The sequence below is a fragment of the Nicotiana tomentosiformis genome, chromosome 2, assembly GCF_000390325.3.
Source record: "Nicotiana tomentosiformis chromosome 2, ASM39032v3, whole genome shotgun sequence".
Classification (NCBI taxonomy): Eukaryota; Viridiplantae; Streptophyta; class Magnoliopsida; order Solanales; family Solanaceae; genus Nicotiana; species Nicotiana tomentosiformis.
In genome coordinates this window covers 135,609,918-135,630,410 of record NC_090813.1, presented here as the reverse complement: position 1 = coordinate 135,630,410, position 20,493 = coordinate 135,609,918, and positions in this window count along the sequence as shown.

Genomic DNA, 20,493 nt, shown 5'->3' with positions numbered 1-20,493 from the left:
CCTAAAACATCATACAAACTTAGTAGAGTCTTCAAATCACATCCAACAACACTAAAAACACGAATCACGCATAGATTCAAGCTTAATGAACTTTGAAACTTCCAATTTCTACAAACGGCGCAAGAACCTATCAAATCACGTCCGATTGACCTTAAATTTTACACAAGTCATAAATGACATAATGGAGGTATTCAAATTTCAGAATAGGATTTCGACCCCGATATCAAAAAGTCAACCCCCCGGACAAACTTTTCAAAAAATTTGACTTTCGCCATTTCAAGCCTAATTCCTCTACCGACCTCTAAATAATTTTTCGGACATGTTCCTAAGTCCAAAATCACCATATGGAGCTATTGGAATTATAAGAATTCGAATCCGAGGTCGTTTACACATAAGTCCACATCCGGTCAACTTTTCTAACTTAAAGTTTCAATTATGAGACTAGGTGTCTCGTTTCACGCCGAATTCCTTCCGAACCCTAACCAACTAACCCGATAATTCATAAAACAACTGTAAAGCAGAAATTGAGTAGTAAATGGGGGGAACGGGTTTATAATATTCAAAACAAACGGACGGGTTGTTACACCAACGGATGGTTGGGAAGGGTTGTTTATCTTATTTGTCCTTTATGAGGGATGTTTGTGGTGATACTCCCGCTATTGATTCTATTTCGGTGGTGCGAGATTTTCCGGATGTGTTTCCTGCAGACCTGTCGGGCATGCCGCCCGACAGGGATATTGACTTTGATACAAACTTAGTGTCGGGCACTCAACCCATTTCTATTCCTCCATATCGTATGGCACCAACTAAGTTGAAGGAATTGAAGGATCAACTTTAGGAATTTCTTGATAAGGGGCTCATTAGGCCTAGTGTGTTGCCTTGGGGCACACCAGTTTTGTTTGTGAAAAAGAAGGATGGTACTATGCGAATGTGCATTGATTACAGGCAGTTGAACAGAGTTACAATCAAGAACAAGTATCATTTTCTGGGCATTGATAATCTATTTGACCAGCTTCAGGGAGCGAGGGTGTTCTCTAAGATTGACTTGAGGTCTGGGTATCGCCAGTTGAAGATTCTTGACTCGGATATTCTAAAGACAATATTCAGGATCCGTTTTGGTCTTTATGAGTTCCTCGTGCTGTCTTTTGGGCTGACCAACGCCCCAACAACATTCATGCACCTGATGAACAATGTATTTCAGCATTATCTTTACTCGTTTGTCATAGTGTTCATTGATTATATCCTACTGTACTCTCGTACCTAGTAGGAGCTTGCCCAACATTTGAGGATTGTGTTGCAGTGGTTGAGGGAGGAGAAGCTTTATGTTAAGTTCTCCAAATATGAGTTTTATCTTAGTTCAGTGGAATTCATGGGGCACGTGGTGTGCATTGAGGGGATTCAGGTGGATCCGAGGAAGATAGAGGCGGTTCAAAGTTGGCCCAGGCCGTCCTCAGCTATAGAGATTCAGAGCTTTCTCGGCTTGGCCGGTTATTATCGTCGATTCATGTAGGGTTTCTCGTCTATTGCATTGACTTTGACCAAATTGACCCAGAAGGGTGTTATTTTTAGATGGTAGGATGAGTGTGAGGAGAGCTTTCAGAAGCTCAAGACTGCCTCGACCACAATTCCAGTTCTAGTTCTACCTTCAGCTTCTAGTTCTTATACAGTGTATTGTGATGCTTCTCGAATCAATATTGGATGTGTTTTTATACAGGAGGGTAGAGTGATTGCTTATGCTTCGCGTAAGTTGAAGCCCCATGAGAAGAACAACATTGTCCATGATTTGGAGTTAGCCGCCATCCTTCATGCATTGAAGATTTGGAGGCATTATCTCTACGGTGTGTCTTGTGAGGTGTTTACAAATCATCGGAGTCTCCAGCATTTGTTCAAATAGAAGGATCTGAATTTGATGCAGCGGAGATGGTTGGAGCTGCTAAAGGACTATGATATCACTATTTTGTATCATCTCGGGAAGGCCAATGTGGTGGCCGATGCCTTGAGTAGAAAGGCAGTGAGTATGGGTAGCCTTGCATTCATTCCTGTTGGCGAGAGACCGCTTGCAGTTGATGTTCAGGCCTTGGCCAACCAGTTCGTAAGATTATATGTTTTGGAGCCCAGTCGGGTTCTAGCTTGTATGGTTTCTCGATCTTCCTTATATGATTGCATCAGAGAGCGCCAGTATGATGGTCCCCGTTTGCTTGTCCTTAAGGACACGGTTCAGCACGGTAATGCCAAAGATGTTACTATTGGGGATGATGGACTATTGAGGATGCAGGGTCAGATTTGTGTGCCTAATGTAGATAGGCTACGTGAGTTGATTCTTGAGGAGGCCCACAATTCGCAGTATTCCATTCATCTGGGTACCGCGAAGATGTATCAAGACTTGAGGTAGAATTATTGGTGGAGAAGAATGAAGAAGTATATAGTGGGGTTTATAGCTTGGTGTCTCAACTGTTAGCAGGTGAAGTATGAGCATCAGACACCGGGCAGATTGCTTCAGAGGTTAGAGATTCTAGAGTGGAAATGGGAGTGGCTCACCATCGATTTTGTAGTTGGGCTCCCACAGACTTCGAGGAAGTTCGATGCTATTTGGGTTATTATGGATCGGCTGACCAAGTCCGCGCACTTCACTCCAGTTGGTACTACTTATTCTTCAGAGCGGTTGGCTGAGATTTACATCCGAGAGATTGTTCGCCTTCACGGTCTGCCAGTGTCCATCATTTCAGATTGGGGCACGCAGATTACATCGCAGTTTTGGAGAGCCGTGCAACAAGAGTTGGGCACCGAGGTTGAGTTGAGCACAACATTTCACCCTCAGATGGACGCACAGTCCGAGCGCACTATTCAGATATTGGAGGACATGCTACGTGCTTGTGTCATTGATTTTGGGGATTCTTGGGATCAATTTTTGCCGCTTGCGGAGTTTGCCTACAATAACAGTTACCAGTCAAGCATTCAGATAGCTGTATATGAGGCCTTGTTGGGAGATGGTGTAGATATCTGGTGGGTTGGTTTGAGTCGGGTGAGGCTAGGCTATTAGGTACTGACTTGGTTCAGGATGCTTTGGACAAGGTTAAATTAATTTAGGAGCGGCTTCGCACGGCGTTGTCTAGACAGAAGAGTTATATCGGCATGAAGGTCCGTGATATTGCTTATATGGTTGGGGAGAAGGTATTGCTCAAGCTTTAACCCATGAAGGGTGTTATGAGGTTCGGGAAGAACGGCAAGTTGAGCCCTCGGTATATTGGGTCGTTTGAGGTACTTCAGAGGATTGGGGAGGTGGCTTACAAGCTTGCCTTTCCACCTAGTTTGTCGAGTGTGCATCCAGTGTTTCATGTTTCTATGCTCTAGAAGTATGTCGGCGATCCGTCTCATGTTTTGGATTTCAGCACGGTTTAATTAGATGGTTATTTGACTTGTGATGTGTAGCCGGTTGCCATTTTGGATCGGCAGGTTTGAAAGTTGAGGTCAAAGGACATAGTTTCAGTGAAGGTGCAATAGAGAAGTCAGCCAGTTGAGGAGGTTACTTGGGAGACAGAGCGGGAGATGCAAAGAAGATATCCACACCTATTTGTGACTCCAGATATGTTTCTAGACCCGTTCGAGGACGAATGTTTGTTTAAGAGGGGGAGGATGTAACGACCTGGCTCGTCATTTTTATAGTTGTAGCCCCGTTCCCCTATTTACTTATCATTGTGCACTTTATAGTTGTTATGTGACTTGCCGGGGGAGTCGGTTCGGGTCCGGTGAGATTTCAGAATGAAATGAGACACCTAGTCTCAAGGTGAAAGCCTTAAATGAAAATGATTGACTGGACGTGAGTTGTCCGGGCGGATTATAGTGCTAGGGCTGAAAGAGCCCATTCGGAGTCTGTACACACATCCAAAAAGTGCAGGTACCTACTAAGTGTGAGTTCCGAGTGCTAAGCGATTTAGAGGAATGAGTGTTTGTGAGGAATGAATGATTGTGAGGTTGGAGTGAATAGGAGGACTAAGTGACTATTGCTCTGAGAGGCAGCATTTGACTTTCATTTCTGTTGCACTTCAGCTGACATATATCACTGTCTTGAAATTTCTAAGAGGTATTATCTTTTGTTTCAGTTGAATTTGACATGAATTAATTATTTTGGCTTTAAATGTAGAACTTGAAAGCATGTCTACTTTCCTATGTTAAAATCACTGTAATTGAACTTTGACTGTGAAGCTCGTCAGTGCTTTCCGTTCTTTATTTAGTCTTGTTACTTAGTGAGTTGGTTGTACTCAAGCTACACTCTGTAGTTCGTGTGCAGATCCATGTGTTTTCGGACATGGTGGGTGTTGATTTTAGCATACAGTTGATCTTTTGGAGATTCCGAGGTAGCTGCCGGCGTTTCGCAGACCTTGTCTCTCCTTCCCTATCTTTCCACTTGTTGTATTTAGTTTCAGACGTTATTAGACAGTGTTTCCAGACTTGTGATGTATAGATGCTCATGTACTCTGTGACACTCCGATAGTTGGAAACTTCCGCGTTGTGTTTTGGGTTTCTATCCCTATCTTATGATAACATTTATTATTTAAACTGCTTTAAATTCATTTCTGGTTAAGGTGTTGGAATTAATTCCAAATGTCGGCTTGCCTAGTACCATGATAAGAGCCATCACGACATGTTAGGATTTTAGGTCGTGACAACATAATTGAATTATTGATTTAACATTGTTTATTTCCTTCTTCCTCTGAAAATACTAATGTTTATTCGTATATTTATTTGTATGTCAAACCATAGGAAGAAAATATGGATATCTCACAAAGAAAACTTGGATCAAAATCTAATTGTAAAACTATTTGTTTAATTGTTTCATGTATGACACATAGAATATTCAAAGAGAAGAAATATTCCTCTCATTTAAGTATGTGTAAGGCACATGTTACTACAATTTTTGGTAGTAGTAATTTAATTGAAGGCTTTGGAAGAGCTACTATAACTCTGCCTAGGGGAACAATACTTATCATAGAAAATGCAATATTTTCCTCCAAGTCCAGAAGGAACTTGTTGAGTTCTAAAGATATCTGTCGAAATGGATATAATATTGAGACAATAGATGAGAATAATATTGAATATCTCATCGTTACCAAGAATGTATCTGGCCAGAAAAGGGTTATTGAGAAGTTTTCATCTTTATCTTGTGGCCTGTATTGGACAATAATTAGTGCAATTGAGGCACATTCTATCGTAAACCAAAGGGTTACTCATTCAAATAATTTTGTACTTTGGCATGATCGATTGAGACATCCTAAATCAATTATGACGAGACGAACTGTAGAAAAATCAAATGGGCACCCATTAAAAAATTTAAAGATTCTTTTAAATAATGAATCTTCTTACACTTATTGTCATCAAGGCAAGTTAATTATTAGACCATCAGTAACAAAGGTTGTAATTGAGTCCCTTGTGTTTTTGGAACGTATAAAATGGGACATTTGTGGACCTATTCAACCACCTAGTGGGTCGTTTAGATATTTTATGGTCTTAATAGATGTATCTTCTAGATGGTCTCATGTGTGCCTATTATCATCTCGCAACCTCGCATTTGCAAAATTAATGGCACAAATAATTCGATTACGGGCACAGTTTCCTGATAATCCAATTAAGTCTATTCGACTTGATAATGCTGTTGAGTTTTTCTCCCAAGCATTTAATGATTATTGCTTATCAATTTGGATAAAAGTGGAATATCCAGTAGCTCATGATCACACTCAAAATGACCTTGCAGAGTCTTTGATTAAACGTCTATAGTTGATAGCAAGACCGTTACTCATGAAAATGAGTTTGCCCACTTCTGTTTGGGGTCATGCCATTTTGCATGCAGTAATGCTAGTTCGTCTCAAACCGAAAAATTATCATAAATATTCTCCGTTGCAATTAGTTTTGGGTCATGAACCTAATATATCCCATTTAAGAATTTTTGGATGCGTAGTATATGTGCCTGTAGCACCGCCATATCGCACCAAAATGGGTCCCCAAAGAAGGTTAGGAATATATGTTGGGTTTGAATCGCCGTCCATTATTCGCTACCTCGAAACACTAACGGGAGATTTATTTACTGCTCGATTTACAGACTGTCGATTCGATGAGACAATGTTCCAAATATTATGGGGAGAAATTGGCGAAACCAAACGGGAAACTTTGTGAAAAAATCCATCATTGTCTCATCTTGATCCACATGCCTCTATTTGTGAAAAAAAGTGTAAAATATTATTTAATTTGGAGAAAATAGCAAATCAAATGCCAGACGCATTTACAGATATGAAAAGGATAACAAAATCACATATCTCTGTAGAGAATGTTCCAATCCATATTGATGTCCCAATTAGACAATCTTCTTGTGTCATAGCTAATGATTCAAAAGTACGCCTAAAATATGGCAGACCATTGCGTTCTAAGGATCGAAATCCTAGAAAAAGGAAAACAAATGATCAAGATGACACGACGAAAGAGTCTCATGAAGAAATCCATGATTTAACCAATCATGAGATTCATGAGGAAATCACTAAGCCTGAGACTCAAGAAAATAAGGAACTATCAATAAACCCAATCGATATTGAGAGAAATTTGAATCGATTGGATATAGTGGTGGATTATGTCTTTTCATACAATGTTGCATCTAGCATTATACATGTAACGATCCGACTTATCGTTTTAAGAATTAACGTCCCGTTCAGTGACATAAGGTCTCGAGAAGATGTGTAATATGTATTATGACCCGCGGGTGGAGTCGAGTTTGATTTTCGGAAGATTCGGAATTAAATTGGAAGAACAATTCTTATTTAGAAGCTTAAATCGAAAGAGTTGACCGGAGAGTTGACTTTTGAGCAAACAATCTCGGAATGGAACTTTGATGATGTCAACAGCTTCGTATGGTGATTTCAAACTTAGGCTTGTGACCGGATTTGGATTTGGAAGTCCGTAGGACAATTAGACACATTTTGGCGAAAGTTGGAAAATAGAAGATTTTAGAAAGTTCGACCGAAGGTGAAATTTTGGATAAGGAGGTCGGATTTCGATTCCGAAAATTGGCATAGCTCCATTACATCATTTATGACTTGTGTGCAAAATTTAAAGTCATTCCGGATTGATTTGATACTTTTTGACGCAAAATATACAAGTTTAGGCGTTGTTTGGCATGGTTTGAAGCCTCGACTAAGTTCGTATTATATTTTGGGATGTGTTGGTATAATTGGTTAAGGTCCCGAGGGCCTCGGGTGGATTTCTGATGGCTAACAGATCGATTTTTGGACATCTAGAGCTGCTGGAAGTTTGGACATTTTGGTGTAATCGTTTCTGCGGAAGCTTGACCGCAGAAGCGACCTCGCAGAAGTGATGGACATCAACCTGGGCAGAGCTGGACGTGAGCGTAGGAGCGAAAAAGTAGTGCGCACCTGGGCAGAGCTGGACGTGAGAGTTGGAGCGAAGAAGCGAATGGGAAGCGCAAAAGCGCGTAATTGGCCGCACCTGCGATTCTCGCAGAAGCGACATTTTTGCCCGCAGGTGCGAAACTGGGCAGAAATATTTAAGGACCAAAATGGTCATTTTGTCATTTTCGATAGAGATTTTGGAGCTCGGTTTTTGGGCGATTTTGGAAGAGTTCTTCAAGACTTTGACTAGGGTAAGTGTTCTATATCCTAAAGTAATTATATTTCATGAATCTATGGTTATATTCATCGTTTGATTCGGATTTTAATGGAAAAAATCAAGATTTTGGCAAAATCTTCCTAAAACAAAAGTTTAAGATTTGGAGGTCGAGTTGTTATTGGAATTCGATACTTGGTATGGTTGAACTCGTATCAGAATGGGTATTCGGATTTCGTAAAAAATATGTCGGGTTCCGAGAGGCGGTCCCCACGTTGACTTTTGTTGACTTTTTGAAATAAATTTTTAAGTCGACGTTATATTATCCGTAATTATTTCCGATGAATTTTAATGAAGTTGTACAATTAATTTGGATAGATTTGAGCTGTCCGGAGGTCAATTCAAGCAAGAAGGCGATTTTGAAATATTGGTATAACTTCAAAAAAGGTAAGTATCTTGCCTAACCTCGAGTGGGGGAATTACCCCTTAGGCATCAAGTCTTATGTGCCATTTGTAAAATGTGCAAAGCCGTGTACGCGAGGTGACGAGTACGTACTCGGGCTTATATGTAAAAAAATTATTGAGTTAAAGTCTTGGGTATATTGTGTAGTAAATTGGATAATTGTTGGTATTTATTTAACAATCCATTTGCCATGCCTCAATTCGCATTTATTGAAATTGTTTTTATAGGATGATTTGATGTGAATATTACTTGTATATTTATGTGAATTCTGTGAGTTTGATAGTTTGATATTTCTTGGAATTTAATTTCATTATGTATTTTCCCTATGCAAACAATTAAGTAAGTAAGTTTAAGAAGAAGTGTTAATATAATTATCAAAATTTGAATTAATGAAGGCGTTGCCCTATGCTAATTATTTTCTATCTCTGTTGATTGTTTTTGAGTTTTTATATACATTGTGTGGAGCCTTGGGCTATTTGTTGTGAAATTTATTGATTTTGTTATATCGTTGGAATTGGTTGTGGCCATTGGGCAAATTATGGTATGAATTGATTTTCTTACGTTGTTGTGATAATATTCCGTGTAAATTGTTGTGTTAATTGAGTTATTATTTTGAGGATATAAGGGTGGTATTTCACTGTTGATATTATGTGGGCATAAGAGAGGCATTTCACTGTTGTTATGTGTGTTGGGATATTGTCCTGGCGGAGCAATAAGGGTGGCTATAGGAGCGATAAGGGTGGCTATTAATATTATCGGGGCGGAGGGATAAGGGAGGTTATTATAGGAGTGATAAGGGTGGCTATAGGAGAGATAAGGGTGGCTATTGTAAGGGATGATATGTGATGATGTGGGGTGGTTGCATTGGTGATTTTTATGTGATGTTGTGATTTTCCTTGTGTTTATTTTTATACCTTGCGCAATTTGTCTTGTTGGTAAATTGATAATAGTCTGATTTATGTTGAAATTGGGAGCCTGTGGCTATTGCCAGGCGGATTATGAAAAGAAATGTGGGCACGAGGTGCCGTGAGTAAATAATGATGATATTGGCACGTGAATTGTCCGTGCAGTTGAGATATGAAATGTGGGCACGAAGTGCCGGGGAAAATATAATGGTTTTATTATTGGCACATGAACTGTTCGTGCAGAAGCGATATGAAAAGTGGGCACGAGGTGCCGGAAAAATATGATGATTTAATTATGGGCACGAAGTGCTGTGGAAATATAAAAGTGGGCTAAGACCTGTATTTGTATGATTATGAAATGAGGTGTCACATGGTGACTTTTAATTGAAAGAATTATATTTAAAATATTTATTTGGAAGAATTTTTATTCAAAAAGTAGTATTTGAAGGAAACTATATTTGAAAGAGTTTTATAGAAAGAATTATATTTGAAAGATATTTCTTTGATGAAAGTATATTTGAAAGAGAGTTATTTGGAAGAATATATGTGAAATATATTTATTTGAAAGACTTGATTTAATTGGGTGTACTTGTATTTATTATTTGTTGAGCGATCTTAATGGTGTTCTTGTTGCCCTGCTGTGCATATCACTGGTTGATTTGTGTTGCCCTTATTGTTATTTGTTTCCTATTATTTTGTATATCATATTGTACAAGTTATAAAACTAGTGAGTGTCTTGACTGTACCTCGTCTCTACTCCACTGAGGTTAGTCTTGATACTTACTGGATACTTATTGGAGCTATCGGACTCGGACAGAGTTAAAGTGAGATCGCAAGGATTCAAGGTAGAGCTGCGTGGTCGTCGCAATTCCTTGGAGTCTTTTCATTTTATTGTACTGTTAATTATTATTCAAACAGTATTGAGTGTTCGATCCTTGAGATCATTTCATGTATTCAGTTAAAGTTCGTGACTCAGAATTACCAGTCTTGGGAGGTTGTATTAAATTATATGATTTAAAAAAAAGAAATGGCTTGAAATGTAATTGTACTTGGATTACCTAGTCTTAGATACTAAGTGCCACCACGACGCCTGCGGTGGGATTTTGGATCATAATAATGTAAAATAGTGAGGATCTTGAACCTCAATCTCTTGGATAATGTCGACAGAGATGTGATTGGAGAAAATGGCAAGAAGCAATCTAATCCAAGTTGGATTCACTTGCGAAACGTGAAGTTTTTAGGCCTGTAGTCCAAACACCTAATTGTGTTAAGCCTGTTGGCTATAAATGGGCCTTTGTACGAAAAAGGAATGAAGGAAATGAGGTACAAAGAGATGTATTCTCCTGTTATGGTTGCTATAATGTTATGTTATCTCATTAGTTTTGCTTTCCATGAAAAGCTTGATATGCATTTAATGGATGTAGTTACAGCCTACCTTTATGTGTCACTTGATAGTGAGATATACATGAAAATTCCTGAGGGATTTAAAATGCTTAAAGCACATAATTCAAAGTTTCGAGAAATATTTTCAATCAAATTGCAAAGATCTTTGTATGGTCTAAAGCAATCTAGAAAAATGTGGTATAACCGCCTTAGTGAGTATTTATTGAAGGAAGGTTTTATAAATAATGTCATTTGTCCGTGTGTTTTTATAAAGAAAACAACATCAGAGTTTGTTATACTTGCCGTGTATGTCGATGACATAACCCTTATTGGAACTCCTACAGAACTTCAAAAGGAAATTGATTATTTAAAGAAGGAATTTGAAATGAAAGATCTCGGAAAGATATAATTATGTCTCGGTTTGCAAATTGAACATTTGGCAAACAAGATTTTTTTCATCAATCTGCCTACACAAAAAAGGTATTGAAATGGGTTTACATGGATGGAGCACATCCTTTAAGTACTCCGATAGTTGTTCGATCACTTGATGTGAATAAGGATCTATTCCGGCCTCAAGAAAATGATGAAGAGTTACTTGGTTCTGAAGTACCATATCTTAGTGCAATGGGTGCATTAGTGTATCTTGCTAATACTACAAGGCTTGACATAACTTTTCCAGTTAATGTCTTAGCAAGGTATAACTCTACTCCTACAAGGAGACATTGAAATAGAATCAAACACATATTGCAGTATCTAAATGGGACTACCAATATGGGATTATTTTATGGCAATAATTGTTGTCCCAATTTTGTTGGTTATGCCGATACTGGGTATTTATCCGACCCACACAAGGTTCGATCTCAAACAGGCTATGTGTTTACATGTAGAGGCACTTCCATATTTTGGCGAGCAACTAAACAATCAATCATAGCTACTTCATCTAATCATGTTGAGATAAGTGCTATTCATGAAGCAAGTCAAGAATGTGTATGGTTGAGGTCTATAATACATCTTATTCGAGAAAAAATATGGTTTGAAGTGTGACAAACTACCCACAATTTTTTATGAAGACTATTCAGCATGCATAACCCAATTGAAGAGACGATTCATAAAAAGAGATAGGACAAAACACATTTCACCAAAGTTATTTTTCACACATTATCGTCAAAACAATGGTGATATCAATGTGCAATAGATTCGTTCAAGTGATAATATGGCTGATTTGTTCACCAAATCTCTGCCAATATCAACCTTCAAGTAACTAGTGTACAAGATTGGGGGAGTTAATACGCGTTGTACTCTTTTTCCTTTACAAGATTTTGTCCAACTAGGTTTTCCTTGCAAGGTTTTTAATGAAGCAACCAAAAGGCGTATTTCTAAACATATGTACTCTTTTTCCTTATCTAGAATGTTTTTCCCACTGTGTTTTATTTTAGTTAAGGTTTTAACGAGGCACATTATCTATTGAATAGACATTCAAGGGGGAGTGTTATAAATAGAATTATTTTTAAGGTGAATGTCTATATTTTATAAAGATTTTAAGAATTATTACTTGGTAGCTAAGTCACTTTTTTCCTATAAATAAAGGGGTTCTAATCCATTGTAATTCATTCCAAATCAATAAGAATTCTCTCTCTCTCTCTCTCTCTCTCTCTCTCTCTCTCTCTCTCTCTCTCTTTGCAATATTCTTCTTTATTATTTCATTACAAAAGGTAAAATTTCCCACAAAGGAATAATCATGTTATGAACCTTAGGGTATGCAAGATTGTTAGCTTAAGATTCTGTTGGAGGTTTAATCTGATGTTATGCATCTGTAACCATGTTAGTGTCCTTTAGGAATCCTAATTATGGTCCTTAGTTTGTATTTTTGTTGATGTGCTTCAGAAGTTCTAATTGAGGCATGTTAATATGCAATCTTGTTAACCTTTCTTGGAAGTTCTTATTTGAAGATATGAGTCTGTGATCTTGTTAATAGCTTTTAGAATTTCCAACGGTAGTTATTAAACTACAAATCAGTTAACATTATTTATGGGTGATGATCGTTTGATAAAGATACCTCTATCAGTATTTTTAGGGACTCAATTGTTGTGGTCAGCCTGCACCTCTGTTAAATGTCTTTAGATATTTGGGTTGGAAGTTGTTAACTTCTATGCATATGTTAGAAGTTGAGACTTAAGCTATTAAGGACTGTGCATGTGCCCATAACTTCATATGTTTAAGCCATGCACTTACTTCTTTATTGAATTCTAGGATACAAGCGTTTGAGTTCCTAACAATGACCTGATGATGCCTTTGTCTCTATATGTGAAACTGATTCTTTCAAGCATGTCCAGCATATCATGTGCATCGCATCATATACTTTGTTAGATTGTGATTGCATTAGGAGGATCGGTTATTTTCTAATTCTATAAGTATTTTGTATTGACTGTTATAAAAGTGTATATGTATTTATATGGTATGGTATCACTATGATGCTGGGATTCATATTGAGAGTGCCTCATTGGAACGTAAACCTGTGGGGAAGAATGAATGTGAGTGGTTAGGGGTATTTGGGAGTAGCGTTTAGCTCTTGGTTGGGCTGCTCTCCCTGGCACAAGTATTGCCTGGGGCCTTGAGACCCTTGGGAACTTTGAAGTGTCAGGGGTCCAAAGAGAGACTTGACTTTGAATGGAACTCTACCCTTAGCCTCTAATCTATTGACATTCATTACTCCTTTTAGGTTTAGTGTTTAATGGCAACGAAAGGTTTTCAGTGTGAATCACTTTACCATATGTGACCCCCACACTAGTATAACTTTCATAAGTTAAATTACTATTGGTTATCATAATCATTTACTTATATTTCATGTATGGGTATACGTATAGAGTATTATATCTAATGACCTTCTCCTTTGTTTTTTACATGTACAATCACTGGGCCTGCCAAGTTCTTAAAAGAACTTGGGCCCAAATTCTATACCATTGCACTTAGGGTCTGAAGCCCACTGTTGTCCGTTCTTGCTGTTCGCTGGGCCTGCTTCTTTGAGGCCCAAAACCAGAGTCCATCCTCTTCCTTTACTTCTCTACTATTTACTGCTTTACTACTTTACAGCTTACTGATTCACTGCCTTTGTTGCATTCTTGTTGTTTTTCTATCTCTCCAATTTATACAACAATTATCATATTGGATTTAATGTTTTACTTTACCTCTTGGATCATCGAAACAACTTAGGCAAGCCCTAAAAGATCATAGGGTTAAAAGGAACATTAGGCTTAATAGTAATTAGTTTCCATTCATTAATTATATGCCACTCATGCTATTAATCTATTATGTTTTACTGACATTTTATGAGGATTGTTGAAGCAAAAAATAGATTAGTAATGACTGCAGTCCCTCTTTTCAAAAACCACAAATGAAATCCAAAATCGGCCTTCTAAAAAGAGTGAATCTTTCTAAAAGCGAAGTGCTGCCACTAGCAAAAGGTTCTTAGACGTTTTCTTCAAAATTGAGATTTGAAAGCTAAGGTAAATTTTGGACTCATTTTCTTACAACACCCTCATTTAAGGGTGGCAAGTGGGCCGGTCTGGGCCCGGGACCGTGGGCTAAGTGGGTCGGGACAGGTAGGAACGCTAGAGGTGGGCTTGGGCCGGTCTCGTACGACGGTTCTTGAGTAGGAACCGTTAGGACCGGGACCATTTGACCCGTCAAGGGACCGGGACCGGACCGATCCCTTGGCGGGCCAAACGGGCCCAATGGTAAATGTTTTTTAAAAAAACTAGCCATTTGGCTATTTAAAAAAAGAGTTGTTGGGCTTTAAAAAGTAGTCGTTGGCTATTTAGAAAATAGCCATTTAACACCCCCACCCCACCTCCAAACTTTTTATAATTACACTTTTCCCTATTTTCAACTATAAATACCCCCTCATTCTTTCATTTTTCTTACAATCAGTCTATCACAATCTCTCTCTAATTTTCTTCTATACTTGCTACTATTGCTTACTTTATTCGAACCTTGAAGGATTTATGAAGTTTGTAAGAGATGCCATGTAACTTATATGAACAAAAATTAGTATGTATTATGTAAGTTGTATTTTGGCACATCTTGATTAGTTTCGTTTTCTTTTCAATGGTAGTATTAGCACCTTGTTGTGCTCATTCCATAGGGGGGAGGAAGACTAAGAACAATATTGCTATATTTTTTTAATGCTATAATAAAATTACAACGCATTACTTTGAATATCTTTTTACAATATTTTTGTCTTTAAATTTGAATTAAAACATTTAGGTGACAATTCTATAATAAATTTATAAGGCATTGCCTTAGATATGTTTTTAACATCTTTTTGTCTCTAATTTCTATTTAATTTTAAAAACAAAAATCACTATTTAGCCGTTGCGCCCACTTAACAAACTTAGCCTGCGGGCCCGGCCCGCTTAGCTCGGGACCATAAGTTCGTGGGTCTGGTCCCGGACCGGTTTTTACAAAAAGACCGTTTAGCCCGGGACCGCTAAGCCCGTTTATTTAGGGACCGGGACCGGCCCGGGACCGCGGCCCACGAGACCGGCCCACTTGGCCCATTTTGGGACCGGACCGGCCCACATGCCACCCCTACCCTCGTTTCATTATTTTTACACAAATAGCCACATCTTTTAAATACAAATAGTTTTATAAATTAGCCCTTTCTCACATGTTTTATAAATACAAACATTATGCACATATTTTTAAACTCTTACAATCATATATACCGATATTATTTTTAAGACTCCTCTATAAGCTTATATCCTTTTAATACTACACATCCCCTTTGTAAATGTCATGTCCTAATACATAGTAAGTCGTACTCCTTTAGCACCAGTTAAACAGAATACAAATAATTAATCCTTTGAATCTAGTCTAAGTCCTATGGAATTATCTCAGGTAGATTTTAAGGGGTGCCTAACACCTACCCCTTAGAAAAATAAGAACCCTTACCCACAATCTCACCGGTTAGCATACCAACAAAGAATATGACTTTAGTAATTAAATAGGTACCCTAGTATACCTTTAAATATTAGGTGGAGGCTCTCTTTCATCAACAACAGAGAAACAACAAGTTGAATCTTGTTTTGACTAGTGCAAAATAGGGTGCAACAACATGACGACTTTGCTAGGGATTTCACACTTAGGTTCTGACCTTAGCAGTCTTAGACTGATTTGGAACTTAGATTTGATTGTACATTGCTTTAATTGTATTTAATTTACAATTACGTGCTTACCTGCTTTACTTGCTCATTATGCCTGCTTATTATCATGTGTATTACTGTTACACCCTTATCTATTACCGTGTTATATATACTGTCATCACACTTCTTCCCATACAGTCTTGGCCGTGCACTATCACACACAATGGCATGCAAGGGTTGTCTTTTACACCCCTGCGAACCTTCTTTTCAAAACTCTTTAGTTTCAGAGAATGGCTTTGTCAGGTCAACTGACATAACTTCTCGCAGCCTTCAGTCCAATTCAAAAGTAGGAAACACTTTAATCTAGCAAACATAGGTAATATTTCATAAACCTTAGGTGAGTCGGTCCTTCGCATCGACACACAATTAGGAAAGCCACCCTAATGTCAACAGGTCATGCACCCAACGACATGACTTCTGTGGAAAGACAAACAAACCTGACGAGACACCTAAAGATCTGAAGAAAACACTTAACAAATCCTTTAGTTACCTATTTCAGAAATGGAAATCAACCAAAACATCCCCGAGATCAATATGGTGATGGGAGCACCACACAAGCTGAAGCAGTGGTGGAAGAATATCCACCGATAGCACAGAGATGAAATTCAGACACACCTGGGGGCACTGACCGCTTTGTTAAACATCCGAGCTGACAAGGTGCTTACTCTCCTGCTGATAGAGTTCTGGGACCCGACCAAGTTGGTATTTAAATTTTTTGATTGTGAGTTAGTGCTGACGTTGGAAGAAGTTACTAGTTTCACGAAGCTGCCATTTACAGGAAGGAAACCGATATTGCCAGTCACCATGCTCAGTTATAGGTTTCTTGATTCTCTAGGTCTGGCAAACAGTCGAGGTTCGAGAAATATCGAGGACGGATGGGTGAGCCTAGATTAACTTTTTGATAGTTTCAGACATCGTGAAAGCTATAAATGGTATTTGGGAGAATTTCAGTATGATTAGGCCACATGTGAGAGTTTCAGGCCTATAACTTTCTCACTGGCTCTATTAGGATTGTTGGTTTTCCCACAAAGAAGAGGCCGGATCAATATCAACTTGTTACCCATGATTCTGGCGACATTCTGTGGCGACCTTCAAGCTACTTTGCTACCAATGGTGTTAGCTAATATTATAAGGGCTTTATCTACTTGTGCACGAGGGTATGATTTCTTTAAAAGATGTAACCTACTACTTCAGATTTGGGCCACAGAGCATTTCTTCCAGTGAGAGGCCACAATCGACTACTTTGTGGGCGTCAGCAACATGATCCGCAGTCACAACAAGAGGATGAGACATTGGGTCTCCCCACATGGGCAAGAAGAGTGGAGAGAAATGTTGACTAATCTAAGTGGAGAATCGGTCAATTGGAAGCTGTCATGGTTAGGTGGGAGGGCAATCCTAAGGACTCCTCAAAAATACTTCATTAAGTTGATAGGACTTGAGGCATCCAGCAATACTCACCCCTACGGGTTCTCAGAAAGTTGGGGTTGATCCAGAATATGCCTATATGGATGAGGACAGCGCTATTCGAGGATTAGTACAATGGACAGATTCAAATACCAAGGATAAGAAGCCTCTATGAAAAGTGGAATGATTTGGTCACAATGCCAATGGGTCAAAACTCGTGATGCACTACGGAGTATTATGTTTGGATCAATGAGGAAGATGAGCTAGCCCGACCAAGCAGAGAGGACATAGCCTTGATGGAGGACACAATGGCTGCTTTGCAAACCTACCATGAGACCCTGCCACATTACCTTGTGACTACCTCGATGCACCATCGAGTGGTCCTAGGATCCATTGACCATATGCTGCCACCTGCTGATGATGATGACTGAGTAGTGGAGTGCATCCAGATAGAATCACATACATAGCCGGAGAAATATATAGAGGAAGAAATTGAGTTCAATAATGATGAATATGAATTTGAAAAAGATCCAAGGAAAAGCCAGAAGAGAAAGAGGAGATAGGGAATGATTTTGGGGATGGTTGCTAGAAGTTGGTTGATTTTCCCACTTTCCCACTTTGTATCTTTATCTCCAATTTTTTTTTTCCTAAGGGAAAATTGTTCAAGCCCATGCAGTTCTGTGAATGCTGGAAACAATGATGTAACCTATGTTCCCACTTATCTCAATCCAAACACTATCAATGAAAATAAAACTTTCTTCGGAGATAAATCTGTCAAATATTCTCGACTTAGACCTACCTCAGGCAATGAGAGGTCCCACGAATTCTAGGAAACAGTGCTTGCGTGAATACGTGAATTAACTGCTCTATGTGATCCTTTACTTGTATAAATGAGGAAACTAGCTTTTGTTTCTTTTTCTTATCTTTCGTTTCTTACTTTATTATTATTCCCAAAAAAAAGTTGGTTTGTGTCGATCCAAAGCTGGCAGAACCACTGTACAACTTAAGAACAAGGGGGAAGATGTCTGCTACAGAAAACCCGACCGAACATACTCTAGTCATAGCCGATAGCTCGGGGTGATTTGGAGAGAAGGACGATATATGGAATAATGAACATATGGCCAGGATGGCCCAGGAGATGGAATCTTTAAGGGAGAAAGTACAACATATCAGGAAACTAGCACATCTGGCCGTGACAACGCTTCTACAACCACCTCATTTCCCCTCTCTGGATTCAATTCCCAACCACTTTCCTTCTACCTCACGCCGGGATTACAACACTCCGACTTCAGTCCCCACCACACAAATCATACCTCCAGTAACCCTTGCAAACCCACCAAATCCTCCAATCCACACTCCCTACGGACCACATTACATTCAAACACAACAAAACCCACCTGTTACTACCAACACAATCACATCCCTTCTCGTGACGGAGTCACCTTTGCCATTCACCAAAATCAGCACATACTTGTGGCACATACTACTGCATATGAGCGATATATTCCTCCTGTATATGTCGTTTCCAAACTTACCTATACAGTGCCTGTCACGGTCAGGGTGCCTTATGAGATTAACCATTACACCGAGAAGGAAAGGGAATCTGGCCGTAAGGAGGAGGAGTCAGTGTCTGAACAATTACAAATCTTGAGAAAACATATGAAGAACCTCTAAGTCGCTTGGGGAAGTGAAAGTCTGGACTATGAGGATTTGTGTATCCATCTGGATATGGATATGCAAGTAGGGTACAAGCCTCCAAAGTTCGATATCTTCGATGGGACAGGTGATCCCCATACACATTTGAGGGAATATTGTGACAAGTTAGTTGGAGTGGGAATGAACGAGAAGCTGAGGATGAAGTTGTTCATAAGAAGCCTGACAGGGGAAGCACTTACTTGGTATACTCGATAAGATACTCGAAACTGGAGGACATGGCGGAAGATTTCATGAATCGCTTTTCATTCAACACAGAGATCACTCCCGATAGGTTCGCATTGGTAAACCTGCAAAAGAAGTCGTTCGAGTCACTCCAAGAATATGCACGTGGATGGAGATCAGAAACTGCCAGGGCACAACCTCCGTTGGACGACAGTGAATTTACTAAGTATTTCATCAGGCCCCAAAAAGGGATATACTTTGAGAAAATGATGGGTAAGATGGTACAAAAATTTCACGAACTGGTCAAAATGGGAGATTTCTTAGAAGAAGGTATAAAGTCTGGCAAATTACAATCCATGGCTGCACTGCAAGCAGCTAGCAAGGCAATCCAATCAGGGTCAATCGGTAGCAGGAAGAAGAAAAAGGAAGAAGTATCATTATTTGTCTATGCTCCACTCTACAACACACATCCATATTACCACCCCCAACCTCAATATAACCCACCTCGAGCCTATAACAACCCGAACTCACAACGACCATATGCTCATATCCAAACCACCAATCATCAAAACTGACCCACTTATGCACTACGCCCTCACCCAAATTTTGAATAAAGGGCCCATAGATATTATACCCCGATTGATGAGCCTCTGGCTCATCTGTTTGAAAGATTAAAGAGAGCAAGATTGATAATCCAATGGAAAGAAGGGTTCTTGAGTATCCCTCAAAGTATTTTGATGCAACCAAAAGGCACGTGTACCATTCAAACGTGCATGGGCATGATATTGAAGATTTTTTTAAGTTGAAAAATGAAATTGAAACATTGATCAAAAGCGGAGCCATTTAGTGCACTCCGACTCCGCCCAATGTGAATCGCAATCCACTAACCAATCATCGGAATTAGGTGGTCAACATGATTGCCTTAGATGAAGAATATGATTTGAAAAGAACCATTGTCATGATAGAAAATGCAGAGTCCGCAAGGGTAACACCTCAAAGGACTCCAATGATCATAGTACAATTAAGGCCTACGGTGACGTGTCAGACTTACCAGAGACAACTTGCCATTGCTACCGGGGATGATGAGGGTCGGGATTACAAAACTATCCTCTGAACATATCAGAAAAAAGGAAAAGCCATGATGACATATTCTACGGCAACCACGGTATGACTAGGTCAGGGAGATGCTACGCTCCTATCTGAACATAATTATTTATTTGCATTGAATGGAACTAAGTTGAGGATTTTCAAGATTTCAAAATTTTCAGGTAAATTAATATTTTGAAAAGAATTGAGAAAAATTACGTTATATTTATATTTAACCGCGTCGCAAGTATATTTCGCGAGCGGGGTGACTATTTCCACTACTCGCATGGGAGCTGGTTGTTCGCCTCGGCAGGTTAATAGATGCATCTATTATTTGCGCCGTTAGACCCTCGGCAGTGCACAATTTACCTTTTCATGTTGGATCGGGCCGAACGTCCTCGGTGGAATTTGTGTGTGATAATAGAAGTGGAAGCCCTTTTTATAATGGGTATAAATTTACTATTTTAGAGATCATTTGATTAAAATGAAGGAAGTATTTTGGTTTCTTAGAGATGATGGAAGAACTGTACAGTTATTTCTTGTTTTGAGTTTATTGTTAGTTCTGTGT